At 41.6% G+C, this 6,628-nt stretch overlaps 1 non-coding gene across 1 annotated transcript; it reads left to right on the forward strand.

The window, feature by feature from the left end:
* Nucleotides 1–5,575: 5,575 nt before the first annotated feature.
* On the forward strand, nt 5,576–5,683 carry LOC130938378 (small nucleolar RNA R71). Its single transcript, XR_009069546.1, has one exon. It is a non-coding gene; the product is annotated as a small nucleolar RNA R71 (small nucleolar RNA).
* The last annotated feature ends 945 nt before the right edge of the window (nt 5,684–6,628 follow it).

Raw genomic sequence — 6,628 nt, forward strand, 5'->3', positions numbered from 1 at the left:
CACAGTCATTCAATCATTGAATCCTACTCAGAATACCACAAACAAGGTTAGACCTTCCGGATTCTCTTGAATGCCGCCATCAGTTCTTGCCTATACCACGAAGACTCTGATCTCACGGAATGGTTGGCTCGTTTGTCAGGCGAGCACTCGGTTGTCAGGCGATCAACCATGCATCGTACAATCAGGAATCCAAGAGATATTCACTAAGCCTCAGATGCTTGTAGAACAAGAATGGTTGTCAGTCACCTTGTTCATGGGTGAGAAGGATGATGGGCGTCAATCATCACCTTCATCAAGTTGAAGAACAAGTGATATCTTGGACAAAGAACAAGCGGAATTGAATAGAAGAACAATAGTAATTGCATTAATACTCGAGGTACAGCAGAGCTCCACACCTTAATCTATGGTGTGTAGAAACTCCACCGTTGAAAATACATAAGCATAAGGTCTAGGCATGGCCGAATGGCCAGCCTCCCAATGATCTAAGATAGCATAAAACGAAGATAGCTACCAAAGTCCTCTAATACAATAGTAAAAGGTCCTACTTATAGATAACTAGTAGCCTAAGGTGTACAAAGATGAGTAAATGACATAAAAATCCACTTCCGGGCCCACTTGGTGTGTGCTTGGGCTGAGCAATGAAGCATTTTCGTGTAGAGACTCTCCTTGGAGTTAAACGCCAGCTTTAGTGCCAGTTTGGGCGTTTAACTCCCAATTAGGTGCCAGTTCCGGCGTTTAACGCTGGAATTTCTTGAGGTGAATTTGAACGCCGGTTTGGGCCATCAAATCTTGGGCAAAGTATAGACTATTATATATTGCTGGAAAGCCCAGGATGTCTACTTTCCAACGCCGTTGAGAGCGCGCCAATTGGGCTTCTGTAGCTCTAGAAAATCCACTTCGAGTGCAGGGAGGTCAGAATCCAACAGCATCTGCAGTCCTTTTTGGTCTCTGAATCAGATTTTTGCTCAGGTCCCTCAATTTCAGCCAGAAAATACCTGAAATCACAGAAAAACACACAAACTCATAGTAAAGTCCAGAAAAGTGAATTTTAACTAAAAACTAATAAAAACATAATAAAAACTCAACTAAAACTACCAAAAACATACTAAAAACAATGCCAAAAAGTATACAAATTATCCGCTCATCACAACACCAAACTTAAATTGTTGCTTGTCCCCAAGCAACTGAAGATCAAATAAGATAAAAAGAAGAGAATATGCAATGAACTCCAAAAACATCTATGAAGATCAGTATTAATTAGATGAGCGAGGCTTTTACTTTTTGCCTCTGAATAGTTTTGGCATCTCACTCTATCCTTTGAAATTCAGAATGATTGGCTTCTTTAGGAACTTAGAATCCAGATAGTGTTAATGATTCTCCTAGTAAAGTATGATGATTCTTGAACATAGCTATTTATTGAGTCTTGGCTGTGGCCCAAAGCACTCTGTCTTCCAGTATTACCACCGGATACATACATGCCACAGACACATAATTGGGTGAACCTTTTCAGATTGTGACTCAGCTTTGCTAAAGTCCCCAATTAGAGGTGTCCAGGGTTCTTAAGCACACTCTTTTTGCCTTGGATCACAACTTTATTCTTTCTTTTTCTTTCTTTTTCTCTTTTTTTTCGATTTTTTTTTTGTATTCACTGCTTTTTCTTGCTTCAAGAATCATTTTTAATGATTTTTCAGATCCTCAGTAACATGTCTCCTTTTTCATCATTCTTTCAAGAGCCAACATTCATGAACCACAAATTCAAGATACATATGCACTGTTCAAGCATACATTCAGAGAACAAAAGTGTTGCCACCACATCAAATTAATTAAACTATTATAAAATTCAGAATTCATGCAATTCTTTCCTTTTCAATTAAGCACGTTTTTATTCAAGAAAGGTGATGGATTCATAGGACATTCATAACTTTAAGGCATAGACATTAAGACACTAATGATCACAAGACACAAACATGAACAAACATAAAGCATAAAATTCGAAAAACAGAAGAATAAAGAACAAGGAAATCAAAGAACGGGTCCACCTTAGTGATGGCGGCTCTTTCTTCCTCTTGAAGATCCTATGGAGTGCTTGAGCTCCTCAATGTCTCTTCCTTGTCTTTGTTGCTCCTCCCTCATGATTCTTTGGTCTTCTCTAATTTCATGAAGGATGATGGAGTGTTCTTGATGCTCCACCCTTAGTTGTCCCATGTTGGAACTCAACTCTCCTAGGGAGGTGTTTAATTGCTCCCAATAATTTTGTGGAGGAAAGTGCATCCCTTGAGGAATCTCAGGGATCTCATGATGAGAGGGGTCTCTTGTGTGCTCCATCCTTTTCTTGGTAATGGGCTTATCCTCATCAATGGTGATGTCTCCCTCTATGTCAACTCCAACTGAATAACAGAGGTGACAAATGAGATGGGGAAAGGCTAGCCTTGCTAAGGTGGAAGACTTGTCCGCCACTTTATAGAGTTCTTGGGCTATAACCTCATGAACTTCCATTTCTTCTCCAATCATGATGCTATGAATCATGATAGCCCGGTCTAGAGTAACTTCGGACCGGTTGCTAGTGGGAATGATTGAGCGTTGAATGAACTCTAACCATCCTCTAGCCACGGGCTTGAGGTCATGCCTTCTTAATTGAACCGGCTTTCCTCTTGAATCTTGCTTCCATTGTGCGCCCTCTTCACATATGATTGTGAGGACTTGGTCCAACCTTTGATCAAAGTTGACCCTTCTTGTATAAGGATGCTCATCTCCTTGCATCATAGGCAAGTTGAACGCCACCCTCACACTCTCCGGACTAAAATCCAAGTATTTCCCTCGAACCATAGTGAGATAATTCTTTGGATTCGGGTTCACACTTTGGTCATGGTTCTTTGTGATCCATGCATTGGCATAGAACTCTTGAACCATTAAGATTCCGACTTGTTGAATGGGGTTGGTAAGAACTTCCCAACCTCTTCTTCGGATCTCATGGCGGATCTCCGGATATTCACCCTTTTTGAGTGAAAAGGGGACCTCGGGGATCACCTTCTTCAAGGCCACAACTTCATAGAAGTGGACTTGATGCACCCTTGAGAGGAATCTATCCATCTCCCATGACTCGGAGGTGGAAGCTTTTGCCTTCCCTTTCCTCTTTTTAGAGGTTTCTCCGGCCTTGGATGCCATAAATGGTTATGGAAAAAGAAAAAGCAACGCTTTTACCACACCAAACTTAAAATGTTTGCTCGTCCTCGAGCAAAAAGAAGAAAGAAGAGAGTAGAAGAGGAAGAAATGAGGAGGAGGGAGATGGTGGTGTATTCGGCCAAAGAGGGGGAGAAGTGGTGTTTAGGTTGTGTGAAAATGAAGGGGTGAAGAAGGGTATTTATAGGAGAGAGGGGAGAGGTATTGAGGTGATTGGTGAATGGGGGAAGAAGAGAGAGAGTGGTGGTGGGGTCCTGTGGGGTCCACAGATCCTGTGGTGTCAAGGAAAAGTCATCCCTGCACCAAATGGCATCAAAATCCACGTTTTGAGCCATTTCTAGCGTTAAACGCCGGGCTGGTGCCCATTCCTGGCGTTTAACGCCAGGTTGTTGCCCTTTACTGGCGTTTAACGCCAGTCTGGTGCCCCTTTCTGGCGTTAAACGCCCAGAATGGTGCCAGACTGGGCGTTAAACGCCCAACAGCTAGCATTACTGGCGTTTGAACGCCAGCTTCTTCTCCTCCAGGGTGTGCTGTTTTTCTTCCTGTTTTTCATTCTGTTTTTGCTTTTTTCCTTGTTTTTGTGACTTCTTATGATCATCAACCTACAAAAAAGATAACAAAAGAAAATAGTTAACTATAAAACATTGGGTTGCCTCCCAACAAGCGCTTCTTTAATGTCATTAGCTTGACAGAGGACTCCCATAGAGCCTCAGAAACACTCAGAACCGTGTTGGAACCTCCCAACACCAAACTTAGAGTTTGAATGTGGGGGTTCAACACCAAACTTAGAGTTTGGTTGTGGCCTCCCAACACCAAACTTAGAGTTTGACTGTGGGGGCTCTGCTTGGCTCTGTTTTGAGAGAAGCTCTTCATGCTTCTTCTCCATGATGATAGAGGGATGTCCTTGGGCCTTAAACACCAAGGATTCTTCATTCACTTGAATGATCAACTCTCCTCTATCAACATCAATCACAGCCTTTGCTGTGGCTAGGAAGGGTCTGCCAAGGATGATGGATTCATCCATGCACTTCCCAGTCTCTAGGACTATGAAGTCAGTAGGGATGTAATGGTCTTCAATCGTCACCAAAACATTCTCTACAAGTCCATGAGCTTGTTTTCTTGAATTGTCTGCCATCTCTAGTGAGACTCTTGCAGCTTGCACCTCAAAGATCCCTAATTTCTCCATTACAGAGAGGGGCATGAGGTTTACACTTGACCCTAAGTCACACAAGGCCTTCTTGAAGGTCATGGTGCCTATGGTACAAGGTATAGAAAACTTCCCAGGATCCTGCCTCTTTTGAGGTAATTTCTGCCTAGACAAGTCATCCAGTTCTTTGGTGAGCAAAGGGGGTTCATCCTCCCAAGTCTCATTTCCAAATAACTTGTCATTTAGCTTCATGATTGCTCCAAGGTATTTAGCAACTTGTTCTTCAGTGACATATTCATCCTCTTCAGAGGAAGAATACTCATCAGAGCTCATGAATGGCAGAAGTAAGTCTAATGGAATCTCTATGGTCTCATTTTGAGCCTCAGATTCCCATTGTTCCTCATTGAGGAACTCAGAGGAGATTGGTGCACGCCCATTGGGGTCTTCCTCAGTGGCGTCCACCTCCTCTCTTTCCTCTCCATATTCGGCCATGTTTATGGCTTTGCACTCTCCTTTTGGATTTTCTTCTGTATTGCTTGGGAGAGTACTAGGAGGGAGTTCAGTAACTTTCTTGCTCAGCTGTCCCACTTGTCCTTCCAAATTCCTAATGGAGGACCTTGTTTCATTCATGAAACTTTGAGTGGTCTTTATTAGATCAGAGACCATTGTTGCTAAGTCAGAAGTACTCTGCTTAGAACTCTCTGTCTGTTGCTGAGAAGATGATGGAAAAGGCTTGTTATTGCCAAGCCTGTTTCTTCCACCATTATTATTGAAACCTTGTTGAGGTCTCTCTTGATTCTTCCATGAGAAATTTGGGTGATTTCTCCATGAAGAATTATAGTTGTTTCCATAGGGTTCTCCTAGGTAATTCACCTCTTCCACTGAAGGGTTCTCAGGATCATAAGCTTCTTCCTCAGATGAAGCTTCCTTAGTACTGCCAGGTGCATTTTGCATTCCAGACAGACTTTGAGAAATCAAATTGACTTGTTGAGTCAATATTTTATTCTGAGCCAGTATGGCATTTAGAGTGTCAATCTCAAGAACTCCTTTCTTCTGACTAGTCCCATTATTCACAGGATTCCTTTCAGAAGTGTACATGAATTGGTTATTTGCAACCATTTCAATTAGCTCTTGAGCCTCTGTAGGCGTCTTCTTCAGATGAAGAGATCCTCCAGCCGAGCTATCCAAGGACATCTTAGATAGTTCAGAGAGACCATCATAGAAAATACCTATGATGCTCCATTCAGAAAGCATGTCTGAGGGACATCTTCTGATTAATTGTTTGTATCTTTCCCAAGCTTCATAGAGGGATTCTCCATCCTTCTGTCTGAAGGTTTGGACTTCCACTCTAAGCTTACTCCATCTTTGTGGTGGAAAGAACTTTGCCAAGAAGGCATTGACTAGCTTTTCCCAAGAGTCCAGGCTTTCTTTAGGTTGAGAGTCCAACCATATTCTAGCTCTGTCTCTTACAGCAAAAGGGAATAGCATCAGTCTATAGACCTCAGGGTCTACCCCATTAGTCTTGACTGTGTCACAGATTTGCAAGAATTCAGCTAAGAACTGATGAGGATCTTCCATTGGAAGTCCATGGAACTTGCAATTCTGTTGCATTAGAGAAACTAATTGAGGCTTAAGCTCAAAGTTGTTTGCTCCAATGGCAGGGATAGAGATGCTTCTCCCATAGAAATCAGGAGTAGGTGCAGTAAAGTCACCCAGCACCTTCCTTGCATTGTTGGCATTGTTGTTGTTTTCGGCTGCCATGTCTTCTTCTTCCTTGAAGAATTCGGTCAGGTCCTCTAAAGAGAGTTGTGCTTTGGCTTCTCTTAGCTTTCTCTTCAAGGTCCTTTCAGGTTCAGGATCAGTTTCAACAAGAATGCCTTTGTCTCTGCTCCTGCTCATATGAAAGAGAAGAGAAAAAGAAAATGTGGAATCCTCTATGTCACAGTATAGAGATTCCTTGAAGTGTCAGAGGAAAAGAGAAATAGAAAGAAGAAGGAGAAGAATAATTCGAACTTTAATTAGATAAGGTTCGAATTGTGCATTAAGAAGGAGTGGTACTCCATAAATAGAAGGATGTGAGAAGGAGGGAAGAGAATTTTCGAAAATTCAATCAAAAGATTTTGAAAACATTTTGAAAAACACTTAATTGATTTTCGAAAATTGAAAGTGGAAAAGAAATCAAGTGATTTTTGAAAAAGATTTTGAAACTATAAATTAGAAAGATTTGATTGAAAACTATTTTGAAAAAGATGTGGTTAAGAAGATATGATTAGTTTTAAAGAGATGTGATTGAGAAGATAT

The sequence above is a fragment of the Arachis stenosperma genome, chromosome 6, assembly GCF_014773155.1.
Source record: "Arachis stenosperma cultivar V10309 chromosome 6, arast.V10309.gnm1.PFL2, whole genome shotgun sequence".
Classification (NCBI taxonomy): Eukaryota; Viridiplantae; Streptophyta; class Magnoliopsida; order Fabales; family Fabaceae; genus Arachis; species Arachis stenosperma.